The sequence below is a fragment of the Dromaius novaehollandiae genome, chromosome 3 (assembly GCF_036370855.1).
Source record: "Dromaius novaehollandiae isolate bDroNov1 chromosome 3, bDroNov1.hap1, whole genome shotgun sequence".
In the NCBI taxonomy this organism is placed as follows: Eukaryota; Metazoa; Chordata; class Aves; order Casuariiformes; family Dromaiidae; genus Dromaius; species Dromaius novaehollandiae.
The window spans coordinates 39802760-39818888 of NC_088100.1; positions in this window are offsets into that span (position 1 = coordinate 39802760).

Here is a 16129-nt window from a genome sequence, read left to right on the forward strand (position 1 = left end):
AGCACACACCCTGGAGTAGGGAAGAGTTGAGCGGGGTGACCTCCCTTGACAGCAGCTAATACTTAGGCAGCTTAAAATGTGATGTGAAACCTCATCCTCAAACCCTTCAAAACACAGTGTGGCACTTATTTGACTGTGCCTGAATACAAGAATTCTACCATAAAAATAAACAATATTTGTGGTTTAAGAATCTGTTTACCCCCTGTGCACTATTATTTACTCTTGTATTGAGAGAGTAATTGTAGGTATCTGAATACAATTGAATTGCTTGGTTATGGACAGTTGATACACAGGGTGCTGTAGCCTCTGGCTGGCTCTACTTAAGAGCAAGAAAATTGTGATAGGATATGTAAGATTAGTCCATCTGATTTTTGGAGGTAGGAGTGCTGTATTTGTAAAGATCAGAAAGAGGATGGCAGCATAGTTAATCCTATAACCATGGTAACATTCCGTAAAAAACATAAATCAGCCATTAGAGTTGTTCTTTCGAAGGAGGTCACTGAGGCTCTCTGGCAACAGGCAGGAAGTCCTGGGCATTTCAGAAGTTGCACGGTCTCTGGTCAACTGCTGGATGGACAAGGGAATAGAACAAGGCCATCCTGTTTTCTGACCCTCAGTTCTGCATGTATTGTGTAGAGAAAATGTGGGGCAAGACTGCCACTCCTTGTTAGCTCAGAGAACATGCTCTGCCTGTCTACAGAATATGCAATTAATAGATAGATGTGATTTAGTTATGTGGTTCAATACCTGTGAGAAGGAAGTAATTGCCCTGCTAGAGGCAACGTCCTCTGAGCAAGCAGTTTTTCTGAATTCAGGGACCACGCAGAGCAGAGAAGTTGTGATGTGAAGCCTGAGCTCTGGGCTATTGTAAACATGAATCCCTTTAATCTGCAATTGCTGCCAGTCTCAGAGCTCAGTCTGCTCCCATCAGCCTCCCTGGGGATCCCCAAGCCAGACCACTCTTGGGGGTCAAGAATAGAAGACCAGGAGACAGGCTCACTGATATTCTCTATTCCTTCTCAGCAAACAGTGCTGGGGGAGTTTTCACAGACTGCTGCTGATCTCAGAGCAGGCCATCAGGGAAGAGCTGTTGCCCCTCAGCCTCATCTGGAGAAGTACAAGTAGTAGGACCAGGGTGGAGGGCTGCGGTATTTTTCCAGCAATAAAAAGGCATGGCCACTCCCTGGTCTTGGGAAAGGCAAGCAGCCCACTGCCAGCTGGCAGCCTGGTGTTGAGTAGGGGAGTTCAGGACGCCAGATGTGCAGATGGAGGGGCTGATGAACGTCCCTGGTAGTTGCAGGCACAATGCAAAGTAGTAACACTTGCTATATTGCAAGTGACTGTTCCTGTGGGGAGCTGGCGCAGTTGCCAGAGTGATTGTGTGGTCCTGGCAAGTGCAGGTTGCTGTACACTGGAGTTGTGTCCAAGATGAAAAGGGCTGGTTGCATGGCAAGACTCATGGCTGAGTCTTGCCATGCTCCTTAGAGGTATCTTACTCTTGCTAGGCGATCAAGTTCCTTCCTTGTCAATGACTCTGCACCACAGTGTGTGGGACACTTGGTACCAGTGGGAGAAGGACCTACATTCTCATATTCTTCTCCCAATTCTTCCCAGACCATCTGTGGGAGATACCATTCTAGGTCTTCTTGTAGGCATCCTTCTATGTTTTGGTCTTGACATGGCCTCTTCTAACTGTGGGCATCCCAGTTAGCCCATGGCAATTCCTGACATATTACATTCATAGGGAAAAGAGTCCTCCAGCAGCTTTTTCTTGACATGTTGGCTACAGGGCCAGTGGGTACATAGGCCACTGATACATGGGCTCAGCATGGTATCGCCTCTCTGTTGGATTTAGTAGGAACAGAGGATATAAAACTTCATGTGAAACAATCCTCTATTTTTCTAAAACAACAGAAAAGCTAAGAGGATTTCAGAAGTTACCACAGTATGCCACAAGTTGTGTCACCTGCACTAAAAAAATCCTTTGATGATGGTGTTCTATTTTATAAAAATGGAAAAGAAACTTCATAGCACTATTGGAGTGGGAAGCTCATCACAAAGTGATTGTGGTGCTTTATGTTACCTTAAGTATCAGATAATCTACTTGAAATGATGCTAGTTCATTGTGCCAACACAGCATTTATAACCACTGTTTTGTCACATTTCTTTCATTTTTCTTTCTCCTGAAGAATAAGCGATATACATGGGTTAGTCAAGCATGCACATACTCCTGCATAAGTAGATACGAAGAGAGGAATGGATCTCACTTCAGGAAATGTTAATTCATTTCTCTTGAAGATCCTGCAGTTTTTAGCATAATTAAACAGCTTCCGCTGCAATGGGAGTTTGTGACACAGGTTGACTGCAGGATCAGTCTCTTACATTCAATAAGAGATGAAACAAGATAGCTTCACCATAACTAATACATATTATATTAGAGGTGTCTGAGCATCAGAAGGCTTTATCTAGCCCACCAGACTGGTTGTAGACAGAAGCAGCCTAAGAAATTACATATGTCCTGCCCTTCCAGGATGCCTGAGGGTCCAGCTCAATCCCTCCCTCTTCTCCCTTCTCCCCACTTCAAGTTACCACAGATCAAGCTAGGATCTGCAATAACTTGTTCTTTCTTGAGCCCACATTTCTCTAACAGAGGCATAATATACCTCGCAGGCACTGGAAGGGAACATAATGCACCAAGGCAGCTTGTGGCTCTTGCCCATGTTCCTCCACACTCCGCATGGGATGGGGCGATGGGCCTGCACATAGTATGAGATTTCTGAAGGCCGGGGCAGAAGAACTGGTGAAACAGAAGTGTGCTCTAGGAGGCTGCATGAGAAGACATGAGGCTGATGTCTTGTTTGAACTCATAAGCAGTCTGGTTTGCAACACTCATCAGACATTTAGATCTGACCTCCAGCGAGCTGAGGATATCCATGTTCAATATAAGAATGGGTACATTTTTCCCACTTGTAATTTTGAATGGGATGACCATTCAGATCATTTTTATTTAAACACAAGAGGGCACTCCCATCTCACTTTTAAATGACTATCATGTTTGAAAAGGGGAGTTCTTAATGGAATAATATAGAATTGCAGCTACTTTTCTGTACACACTCTGGTAACAGAATGAATACTATGCATTTGTAAGCATCTATAGGCCATATTTTAAGAAATGTGATCTTGATTTAATCCCTTCTCCAAAATAGCATACATCAAGAAGAAATGGAAATAAATTCTTGATCTCTATGAAGTAAAAACCAAAATGCCCATGCTTTTATGGTAACCAGAGCTGCACTAAAAGTGCATAAACTGGGGATTCAAGACTAATTTCTGGGATTTCAAATGCATTATTCTATGGAAACAGAGACTGTTTCTTTTGTTTGCTATAGAAAATTCAATAGGAAGAATTATGAAAAGGGGGAGTGAGGTTTAAAATTGTTATGTTTGCCAGCGCTTGCATATTTTGAAATAGAGTGTTAGTGCTCCTTTCACACAAGTTTCACTTACCCTTCCACTTACTCTTGTTTGCCTGCTCTGTTGTACTATAAGTACTGTACGCACTCTAATCAGCTACATAAGAATAAGTAAGTTTTAAATTTACCCAAGAGCCTCTCAGCTGTTGGAATCTGAAGTTTCATATGATCACATACAGATCATATTTTAACAGCTTTTTAAAGTGTCCAGTATAGTAAATGAAAATATAAGATTATAAAACAGACATTTCTGCACACTTTACAAATCAGAAACACAAAAAAATTGCATTCACTTGTTTTTTTTTTTAAGGAACATAAAACTTTAATAAGTAGTATAAAATCCAGAATGCTAATTTTCTCAGTTTACATATTTAAATCTTGAGTGAAATATATCTCCTTTTTTTCAAGAGAGTAATTCGGCATGGTCTAAAGTTTCTGAATGGCAAAACAAATTTTAACTGCACCTTTGGCCTCTTCGTATTCTTTCTGCAAGATATTTTTCCATCACATTTTTGTGTAAATGTGATGCACTTTTGGCTTTCCCTTAGCAGTTCCTTCCCTATGAAGTCTATTTCAGTCTCTATGTGAGGCCACGTATTTCCTATAGGAAAAAAAATTTTGGCAGGAGAATAAAAAATCAGGTGGGAGGAGGAAGGCCTGGCAGTCTCGAAAAGGAGACTAGAGTTTCACATGTGAATCTCTGTCCTCTGTGCTTGGTAGTTTTCCCCCATACTTCTTACCACAGGCTAGTTGGCAGTTCTAGCCTCTCACTACAGGACCCTAGTCTATTATTCTACTTAAATTCCCCTAGATTTTTTTCCTAGAATAGTTGTCTTCTCACCTAAGAGCACAAAGTTTATCCTGGAGTTCTCCAGGCCATTCCTACCCTTGTTGTCATTATTCCAATGCCTCTCTGCCCCATGCTACCATTTCTCCCCTCACCCATGTCCTCAGTATACCACAGAGCCCCAGCCATGGATTTCCTCTCCTCTGTCAACTTCCAGCCCTACTTTTCCTGTTGCCACAACACTAAGTTACCATATTTTCAACAGCAAAAAGAAAACCAGAGTGGAGGAGGAGACAAACTGTTTCTTTCAATTATTATGAACTTAATCACAAGTTTCTTAAACAAGTGTCCCTTTGGTCAACCAGTCTGATATCTCTCTTTCACAACGTTTTCCATTTGGGATGCCGAAAAGAAGAAGAATCGGCATGATTTAATGCAGCAAATTACTTGAGAGCACTTTGGGGGAAATTCTGGGAGAGTAAAAGTATAAAGTACTAAAATAAGAAATATTGGGAGTGGTTGTGTGCTGGCAGTAAAGGCATGTGATTATGTACTGTGGTCTCTTACATTGCATTTTATTTTAATAACACCACTTTTTTATTTGATGGCCTAGCAGATCCATAAAGTCATATCTGACTGCTTTATAGGCAGTTAAGTATGGTGTAAAAAGATTAAAAGCAGATAAAGTATTTGTAAAGTAACTTCTTAGAAAAATACTGAGTCTAACTGAATTTCTGTTAGTGGATGTCTCTCCAAAGAACTCTGGTGAAAAAAATGCACACTGCACCTGGAACAGAATGGGCTAGTGACAGATTCTCATGGGTCAAGATGCTCATATAATTTCCAAGCGTGATCCTCTCCTCAGATATGACAAGTGATTTACAAGTATGGATGTTCTCCAAAATGATGATCACAAAAATTGACTTTTAGCTGTGTTAATGAACCATGTTGAAGAGGTTTACTGCTCTATAGAAAACTACCTCTGCCAGCACTAGGAGATTGTTCCCCCAGTAAGGGTCAATAGTGACTATTAAAACACAAGAAATCAATTTGAAATGTTAGTGAGCCTCTTGGAGTATTTTTTTTAATGCTCATTCTTATATTTGGCGAAATTTAGATAGGAGGAGGAACTCCTAGAAAGTAGTACCATTTGAAAACATATTACATGCTAGTAGTGAATGTGGTTGTGTCTGAGAGATTCTTGTAAAATCTGTTTTACTTCTATTGGTAGAATGGCAGGATAGCTATAGATTGCATTATGAGGCCCTTACATCCCCTTCTCCTTGGCAGATAAGCCCAGTCTATCTGAGAGAGATGCAATGGGCTCTGGTAGGTGTGCAACTGTATCTGTGCTGATTGACTGGCTGATGACTGCGCTGCAGACTGAAAAGGCTGAGTGTCGCTTGCGTTTCCTTCAGGGAAGTATTACTCCAGCCTCCTTCCTTTACCTTCCTGGGGCTGTAGAGGCAGTGCAGGGGAAACTGAGGCTATTGCTGTCCAGGGAGAGCCCATCTCCACAACTTAGACTCAGTAACTTCAATTTGTCAGCTAAGCTGTAGCAATAAATACTGAAACCCCTCTCTAGCATTAGACTTAAATTTTGGATGCGCATAAACAATACAGGAAACAATCACTAATTAGAAAACTTGTTGTGAAATGCTGAACCCCCAAACATTTGTTTAAAGTCATATTTGTAAGTTAAAATAAGTAAAATATTTTGCTCATAGCATTTGTGTATTCTGGCTTAGAAAGTTCCTGAAACTAGAGCCTAAGAGGACTAGTGCTGAATCTCATCTACACTCCAGAACATGAGACGGGTTTAATTCCAGGCTCTTCCATAGCTGCCTGCCCAGAGAAACCTACCATGATTAGTGACAGACCATGGAAACCATCCAGCAAGGAAAGAAGACCAAAGATGGATTGTTTTGTAACACAAATCATGCAGAGTATTAGTGTACTTAACTGTCTGTACAGAAATTCAAGGAGCAATTGAAGGAGGAAAATCAGCAAGCAGAATTAAATGGAAGATTATGAAGTAATGGTGTAGACAAAACCTGGAACAATAATTCTCATTAATGAATGAAAAATTGATTCATATGATTTTTGTAATGTGGGAATGGGACAGAAAGAGAAGACATACAGATGTGCCAATTTACAAATATATTCACTCCAGTGTCTACTGACATCAAAGGAAGTCCTTCAACTGGCTGTGGTAGACCTTTAATCAGAACTCATGTTGTTGAGAAATACCAGAGTGGAGTAAACAGAATAATTTGGGTAAGTATATATAACTTGAAAAACAAGAGGTAGCACTCTGGCCATCTGCTACAGATGATTGGGAGCAAAGGAAAAGTGTTTGAAAAGTTCCTGAGTTAAGCCTCCAGCAGTTCTAGATGATGTCTGCCCAAAGTGTTGCTGGGCAGAAATTTCACTCAAAAAGTAGGACTGTCTTAAACTATCTTGGCCATTTATTCTATCCATATCCTCGTCCTTTAAAGACGTCTGTGCTTTTTAAATCTATCTTCAAGAAAACTGAAAGGCTTGGACATAAATGGATTGAAAAAGGACTCTCAAATGTATCTGTTAGTTAAAAATATGTAAAAGTATAAATAATTTACAACTGTTGGTATGGTTGTACCGCATTCTTACATATATGTGTTAATAAGAATGTGTTTTTATGTGGTAACTCAAGGAAAAAAAAATGCATCCAGGATTTGATTTTCATAGGAGAAAAGCTCCCACAGCTGCCAGTGAAACTTAACTTTGAAAAATCAATTCTAATTTAGTGTGTAGTCATTCAACATTCAAAGCTGAGCAATGTGCAGTATTAGTTTCTAGTGAACACACACCATGCTAGATGACTGGTCAGTTTTTGTATCCAAAGCTACAAAGTTAGCTGATGAAGCAGATGGAAGGGAGAGCGCTCTTGGTTTTAATGAAAAACCTAGTACATTTCTGTGAAATTCCACAGAGACTGCCTATAAATAAGTGACTGAAGGAAAAACAAATTTAATAGTGGATAGAAAAAGGGAGTGACATTGATTTGGGATCAATGCATAATAAGGTTTGTAAGTTTTTGCATCTTTTTTAATATTCTCAGTCTCACACAAGACAAGAGCTTCACAGGATAATAAATAGTGCAATGTTGTAGACACTCAAAGAAACCTGGGGAATTTTTATGTAGAGGTCAGGATTTATCTTTTTATATGTATATATTTGTGTATAGATATCTATATATTGTATTCATATGCTCTACAAGTATGTACTACACAATCTATATTCAGACCACTTTAACACTTACTGCTTTAGAGAGACCTTCAGTTGGTTGCTGGAATTTGTTACAAACTCCCAAACTTTCCTGACTGTCCTGCTCTGTGCCAGGGCTAGGGGGAAGGCAGTCCAGGATGAAACTATTGCCTGAGATCTCCCCGTAGATCTTGGCTGGGGTTTGATTGGTATCGATTATTGACAATTTCAGCTCCCCAAGCTCTCAGAGCAGTACAAAGAATTTGGAGTAGAAATAGATTTAACTTCATTCTTGATCATAACATTTGCTTTACCAATTCAGAAGATAAAGGCGAGATGCTAGATTAAATAAGATTCTGATACCTGTCAGTAGATTTGATTCAAAGAAACTTCACAGATTTTAACAGTTACTCCAGAATAAGCAGGTTCAGAGGAGGCCCAGCTCTGTATCTTTTTTATTGTTATGTTTTAGTATTAAAATATTTAGAGGCTTTTAATGGGGCATTCAGCATTCAAAGTACATATATCAGGCTTTTTGTCACTCTGTTATTATCAGAAAAAGCAAAGATTAAAATTCTTCATATAAATGGCCTCGGTCTTTACTCAGTTGTTACTCAGCCAAAACTCCTATTAACTTCAGTAGATCCATAACGTAGATGATATCCTTTTGCATGCCTGAGGAATTTTACCACACTGTTGCTGTTGCCTCCAGTGTTTTAAATACTGGGCACTTTAACTATGATACTTATCAAACTTACTGAACAATTAAAATGAATTACAGCTTATTGCTCTTTTTATATATTTTATTACAGTCTTAAAATATACTTGGAAAGGTTAGGCAATTTTGATTGGCAGAAAAATATAACATTTGCAAAAAAAATTCTTGCTTGAAGTCAATTAATTTATTTAAGTTTTAAACTTGGCTTGCAAGTTTCCCGTGGCAAGACCCTTAATCTGTCTTTACTGACTATCTTTACTACTTTACTAATCTATCTTTATCTGCAACAAATTGTTACTAGTCCTTCCACAGGCCTAAGTTACAGGATATCTTGGAGTAGATTAAATAAGATTCTGGTATCTGCCAGGTTGTCTTGGCTCCCTCTGACAGCCAGCAGCCTGCTACACATACAGAAAAATCCATTAGTCCTCAGTGAGTGCCTTGAGATCCCTGGCAGCAGAAGGTATTCTCAAAGGGGATATCTCCTCTGGGGCAAGAGGACAACCAAATGGGTAAAGGCAGCCAAATGTAGCGGCTTGTTCACACAAGTTAGTTTCCCCAGTTTTACCATTAGTTGTACAAGTATATCAGTATAATTCCATAGTGAGTATTAATCCAAAGCAAACGTTTGTGAGCAGGGCAGGGAGATAAACTTTATTAGTTATGGTTCAGTGTCTGTTGAACTCTGTTGGTCTGTCATTCAAAACTATTAACATATGGTCTTCCATGTTCTGGCAGTTTTTTATCCAGCAGTTTTTTACTTCAGAAAATCTCTAGTCCAAGCCTTGTCTTCTAATACCATGCAGTCTGAGAAGAGGGCAAGGACATTTCTCTCTTTTTTATGTAGACATTTTGGCATGCAAAGCAATTTAAGATTAAGATAGTCCACGCTATCTCCTTGATATCGGTGTACAGAGATAAATTCAGTCTGGTTGCTTATTCATCAGTGACCCTAGCATACCAACTAGGCCCTGGTTTCCATAACAGCAGTACTTCAGACACAAAAATACGAAAGTGCTTGCATTGCTAAATCAAATGTTATGGTGACTCCAAAAACTGTAACTTGTCGCACTTCGACAATCTCTTTGTGATATTATGGAATGGGTGTAATACATGTGCATCTAGTGTCTTCATGCAGTGCTTTGTAAGTAAGCAAACTAAGAAAGCCAGGAGATAGACTTCCTGGTTTGGACTATTATATTAGGCTGTTGAACTGGTAATAGCAGCTCAGACTTACTAACTAGCATGGTTATGGGTGATACAGTTATTAAAGTGAGCAGATAATATCTTCTCTGGTAAAACAATGGTAAGTGGGGAATTATGGGAAAGAAAAAGGTGAGTCATATGAGGGCAGAAGCACCTTCACAAGTTTACATATATTTTGCCATTCTAGCTGAATATTTTTAATGACTTTCAGTATACCTGAATCAAAACAGAAAATCTGTGGCTTCAAATTCCAAATGACAAAGAACTAAATTGTGGACTGTTGTTCACAAACGCCTTCCTCCTCCTCCATAGTTTGTTAGATCTGTGTGAGGCACTGAGTATTCAAGAAGGGAATCCAAATACTCTGACATCGGATTTGTGCTCAGTGACTGTGCAGGTAAGGAGTATGAACCCATTGCGCAGTCCTGCCGGAGCAGATTCCTGTTCCAGGCAAGGTTGTGAGTGGCTCTGAGACGAGAAAGCTGCCCTTTGTATCTAGTCATAAATTCAGACAGTGTTGATTTTTTAAAGGCAGAATCGCAAGTAAAAATTCCAGCTGAACATGAACAAAAGAATGTTTAATCATTCTCATATCTGTCATAAAGTCAATTGTCATTAATCTCCGTGAAGCTATGCAGCTTAATACTGAATGAGAATCTGATCCTCTTTTTCTTATTCGACCTCTCAGGAATGATTCAGTACAAAGACACATTGGCTTGCCCTAGAAGGCTCTTCCTGGCTACAGATGGGTGGTGATCCCATCGGGATCATTTTCTCATTTTGTAGATGGTGGGTCCCACTTAGTTGGCTAAGATACCAGCAGACTCCCATGGGACAGGATGAATTACTCCCAGACAAGGGGAGAAGTCAACTGTTGGTGACTTGATGTGGTGAGCAAGAGAAGAAAGTTTTGTTTTTTTTTTTTGCAGACAGAAGAGAGAAAAATAGCATCCAGGACGTACAGATCTAGGAAGTGGAGCCTGGTCTTTGTCATAACCATGCAGCTCTGTAATACAGTATTTCTGTTCTCAGTAATGGACCATAAGCTGTGTACTGAGTTTACAAGGCCTCAGGACAGGTTTGTCAGGTTTGCTTTGTCTGAACTTCTCTTGACCTGCCTGTAGCTTTGTTTCACTTGGTTTAGCTGTGATAACATTTTCAGTGATTGACTAGGTGTCTATGGCTAATTTATTTTACTTCTGTTTATCTTTGTGTGGTGCAACCACAGTTCTGTATAGATAGAGGTAACGGGCAGTTATTTGATGTAGAATGAGATATTTATGACTCTAACTCAATGATGCAGTGTAGAGAAATTCAGAGCCGGTACGATAGCCCAGGCCTGGTGAAGCGGGGGCAGTGTCAGCGGTGCAGAGGATGGGATGATAAGGGCTGGGCACAGACTTGGCCCTGGAGACCCCACAGCTATAAACAACTCTGCAATGGTCGGCTAAAGAAATGCAGACCTGGTGCTGGGAAAAAGTGATTTAGGGGTAACAAAGGAAACAAAGAAATAGTATCTAACTTATGTGAAAGACATTGTATATAGAGCGGGGGGCTCCCAGGGTTGGTGTTGGGGGGCTCCCAGTGGGGCAGGGCTGGTCCTGGCCACCAGGACCTGTCCCCCCACCCTGAGGGAGTTAGGCCCCAGGGGAGCAGGGGCAGCCTCAGCCTCAGGAGGTGTCAGGCACTGCTGTGGGGTCAGGGCTGGGCCGGAGCTTGGATAGGGTTCAGGGGGTCCTGTGACCAGGCAGGGCCAGGTCTGTGCCAGGGCTGGAGCCGACACCACTGTGCGGCATCTCAGGGCAGCGACTGATGGCCCCAGGCTGGACTGAGATGGGGCTGAGGCTGGGCTGAGATGGGGCTGGGGCTGAGGCTGGGCTGAGATGGGGCTGGGGCTGGGGCTGGTGGAGGTGCGGAGGGACAGGGACGGGCAGAGCAGGGGGGGGGCCTGGGACCTGGCAGAGATTGACAGAAGCTATTGGGTTGGAGAGGATTAGTTTGCTGATTTACACACTGGGAACATTATATTCTCCCTGGGAACAGTATGTCTGAGGGCCGGGGAGCCTCTCTCAGGGCTTCAAGCATGGTCAGTGCAGAGTTGCCCCATGAATGAGGAAACGGCCACGCAGGCCACCTCTGTGGGCTCCAGGTAGGACGCTGAGCACAGGGGCAATTAATTCAGCACTGCTGGGTGTCTGGTAATGTACAGACTCAGAGGAAATACCTCAAGTCTCAAGGTCATTTCAAACTCGCTGTGATGGTGTGCAAAGATACGGGCATACCACCCATAGTACCAGTATAGCACTGGAGCACACAGCATCGTGTTTATGTTCCCGCCGCTGGGAGAAAGCAGTGGGTGTAAGTTGATGAAAAGACTGTATTTAGTAATTCACACTTACTCTGTGTAAGCTAAGCATATATATAGGATTACAAGCTATGATGTGTTAGCTTCTTATGCAAGTCTGTGGATTGTTTATGAAATGTGCTACATATGTTGTCTGTTAGCAGGCTTTCAACATCTGTTTCAGAGACATTTCCATAAACGAATATTGCCTGCTATTGCTCTTTCTGATTTCCCTAAGGGAAAGGCAAAGGTGATGGTATGTGGCTTATCTCTAACATCAAAGGAGATTTATTTGATAAATGTAGGCATTCCCAGCACTCCTGAGTTACCACTGCTGGCTGGTTTGTTAGCCTGCTGCACTGCAGTAACAGGCGGCTTGTCCCATTCAAGACGCAGCCTTTCACGTTGCTGATGGACACTGTCTGTGCTGACTCCTCGCTAGATCTGACCAGCATCCAAAAGAGCACTGACATGTACGTATGGCAGATCTCAGATCCTGTGCTTGTATTTCATGTAGCTCTAAGAGTGTCCACTGACTGTAGTAACATTATCTTCAGATTCGTGTCAGGGAAAAAGAGGCATGTAGTTAATTTACACAGATCATTGTCTTTTGACAATATATAGTTCTCATGGCTGGTTATCTCAGCTGTCTGCGCTTTTTGCAAGCAGTAAGCTGAGCTTCACCTCTGGTGCTTGGCTTGGAGCAGTGCAGGAACCGTGATATTGTAATTCCAAGAGTTCCCCCTTGTGGGGAGATGCAGAGGACGAGAAGCAGCTGTGGATGGGCCAGGCTTCATGGCTGAGGAACCAGAGTCCATATCCCTAGTCCCTGAACGAGGGCAATGCAGCAGTTCAGATTTAGAGCTGTCGCTTTTCTCTGTGTACATTGGCCTGGTAGTTTCACAACTAACTGAAGTGAATCTAACTGCAGGATGTAATTCACTGTCCTGTCTGCTTGCATGTCCCCATTGCCTTTTTTTTTTTCAGCTCTAGCGCTAGTTCAGGCACAGGTCAGCTAACTCCTCTCTTTTATAAGGCTGGTTTCCAGCCAGGTCAGCAAGCAGACCCAGCTCGCCCTGCAATATCGTGATTGCTGAACCTGGTGTGGCAGCAGTGAATGGTTGGCCAAGGGGCACCCATTCAGCGCCAGTGTGCTCTTCGACCATGTTGCCGTGGTCATGGGACTACATCAACAGACAGATGTACCTCTTATGTCCTGTTCATATTTTCACAAAAAACTATAAGAGGTAGAAACACAGGATAGGATTCTTCATCACAGCCAGAGGAATTCAAGCCTGATTTTCTACAAATTACTATCTCACAAATTCTATTCCTTCTCATTACAATAACTCCAGATCCCTCATGTTCCCTCCCACAGCAAAACTTCTTGTTTCTGCCTATAGTGCCTAAACCTCTCCACAGTATCTCTAGCTTCTCTCTTTTTGCTATCCCCATATTGTTTGTCTAGGGAGGAGGCGGTATATACACTGGATTTTTTGAAGTGACATACATGATACTGGTTTGCTGGCCGTGGTCTCTCAGAAAGAATAAGGGCTGAGCTGTCTCCACCTTCCTTAGCAGGATCTCTCCCTCCTGTACTCGGCCATCGATTTTCATCCATGGGAATTTGTTCTCTCTGTTCTACCCCTCTGCTAAGTTGGCTAATGAGCTCAAAGATTACTGGGGGAGGAGGGAGGAGAAGGCCAACAGCTAGCTGGTCATCTCCATTGCTCTACCCACATTTCCTTATGTCACCGTCCCCCCAATTTAAAGCTTAGATTTTGAAATCTCATTCTGCAGCACAAAATAAAAGACGTTATGGAGTGTACATGCTCCTAGATAACTTGTATTACTCATACTAATAAGGCTGGAACCTTTTGCATCTTAGAGTTGCCTAATTTGGCTTGAGAAGTGCAATGGAATCATAAACTGTCCTAGCTGAGATGCTGTCTGATGGCATTTCAGCTGTTTTCTCACTTTGTGAAGATAGTGATACTCTTGTGTTTAGTTAGCAGGGAGAATTTAATGAATGTCAATATTTGGTACATTAAATGATGACTAAGAACCTCACTAGAGAATGGAGAATGGTAATGAGTTGCTGTGCTACAACAACTTCCACTCTAGCTCTTAGAAAGAATAGGCAGCATTTCCCACAGTATTTTGTGAAAGGTTTCAAAGAGTGCTCATATTGCTGAGTGGTAGGAACCAGCGGGTATATTGCTAAAAGGAGAAGGTTGGATAAAATCTCTCAAATAAAGCTCAACTCAAATTAGCCTGTGTGGAAACATGAGATAACCTTACTGCAAAGTTGTGGATAAGGCTAAATTGATGGCATTCAGTTATGCATTTTCTACAGCAGCTCACACCGATTTGATGTTATGGTTCTATTTTAATGTTTTGCGAAATGTACTCCTTAACTCATTTTTCTCATTACCACGATAATAAACTCTCCACAACTGCAATGTGTAGAGGCAGGAGAGAGATACTATATACAATTCTAGAAATGCTCCCATCAAAATATTATGCAGTTCTCATGGATCATAAGAATGATGATAATGTGTTTTCTGCATCAGATTTATGAGATGACATTCTTTGTTATGTTGCTTTTTCTATATTCATGTTCTGTCAAGCATTTATAAATGCTTATACTCGGGTGTAGTTCTGAAGGATGTCAATTGCCCTATGTTACCGTGGGTGCCAGAGCTGAAGTAATTACAAAAATAAATATATTTCAGAATAGACTGTGGGCTCCAGAGTTATATTTAGGATTATTATTTTAAGTTTCAAAAAGATACGTTCCTCTAGTCCCACAGATGAATGAGGGGGGGCAATTTAGAACAGGTCTTTGTTCCCAAATATAGCAACAGTGTAATTTTGTTGCAACAAGTACTAACATTAGAAAACAATGTTAAAAGGCTGCTAGGTGAACACAGAAATAAACACTGTAATTAACTTTGTAAATTCTGTTTTTAAAATTCAACATAGAAGAAACTTATAAAATCCGTATCAGATGTTTCATCCCTGTACAAGGGGCATCCAATCCACTCATGAGGGTTTTCCTGGAACACCAGAGCCCATTATGTTAAGGTATATTGAAAAATGAATCTTCTTTCTTGAATGTGGAAAACTACAGCAATTTGGGGACTAATTAATAGTGTATCAGATTTCCCTGCCTTGGGGTAGGAATTTCTATCAGAGGGGCAGAGTGGATGTCTGGGGGAGGTAGCAAGGGTAGCCAATTAATTTATTTTGTTGCTGTTTGTCTATCAGAGGCCTTAGGATCTCCAGCTTCGCCTGTTTTCTTAAGAGTCTGGTCATTTGCAGTCTGCAGTAACGTTGCTGCTGTATTTTGGTAAAGTAATCATGGTTCATGAATGTTGACATCTCTAGCAACCAGCATTGTTTATTTTCTTTTTTTCCAGAATACTGCATTAAAGGATTAACAAGTTTCCTAACCTCATGTAAGGAAATATGACTAATGTTTTGTTTTAGCTTACGTGACAATATACATCTTTGTGGTTTCCCAGAAAAGGAACCAAATTCAACCCTGATGTAAATTCATCACAGTAAGCTTTCAGCAGGGATGAGTTTTCCCCCAGATGCCTGCCCAGCTATGAATGGATTCTCTTCTTTATTTCTTCTTCCTCCATTTACCCAAATGCTTCTTGCTTTTACATGTTGTATTTCCACTCAGCTAGTGCTACACAAACAACATTCTTATCAGTTAAATTAACAGAAATGTATTTCTCAGGGGGTTAGAAAAGACTAGAATATTTTGATTTGCTACTTCATTTTTTTAATGAAAGCAGATGGCCAACATCACAACTGACAGCACGTATTTCACCCTAAGGTGCATAATGCTATTAGTTTCTTTTTTTGGCATGGGTAGGCAGACTTGATAAAAGTGAAAAGGTCTATGTAAGAGTCATAGCCATTATTTCAAATTCAGAGAAAACTTTTTGTAAAACAGAAAACTTAAAAAAATCTGGTCAGATGCCTATGGCAAAAACAAAGGGCTGAAACAGCTAGTGAGTTTTGTTTTCTAGGACATTCTTTTTGCAAAAGCCACCTATCAATTAAGCATGGTAAGAGGACACGTTCAAGCTCTAAAATACTATCTTCAAATTGAATGGATGCGTAACTACAGAAGGAGTTGAGTCTGACCAGTAGCAATCCATTTCTAATCAAAAACTCATCCTGTTCTCCTTAAAGGTAGTTACAAGTGGAGAGTGCAATGCCCTTTCTGAAAAACAGACCTCTACTTTTGATCAATGAAGATTTGCCTTCTAATCTCAAAACTATAAAATAATTTTATTTTACAATATGTGATTTTTATTCCCTTGAAGCAAAATGGA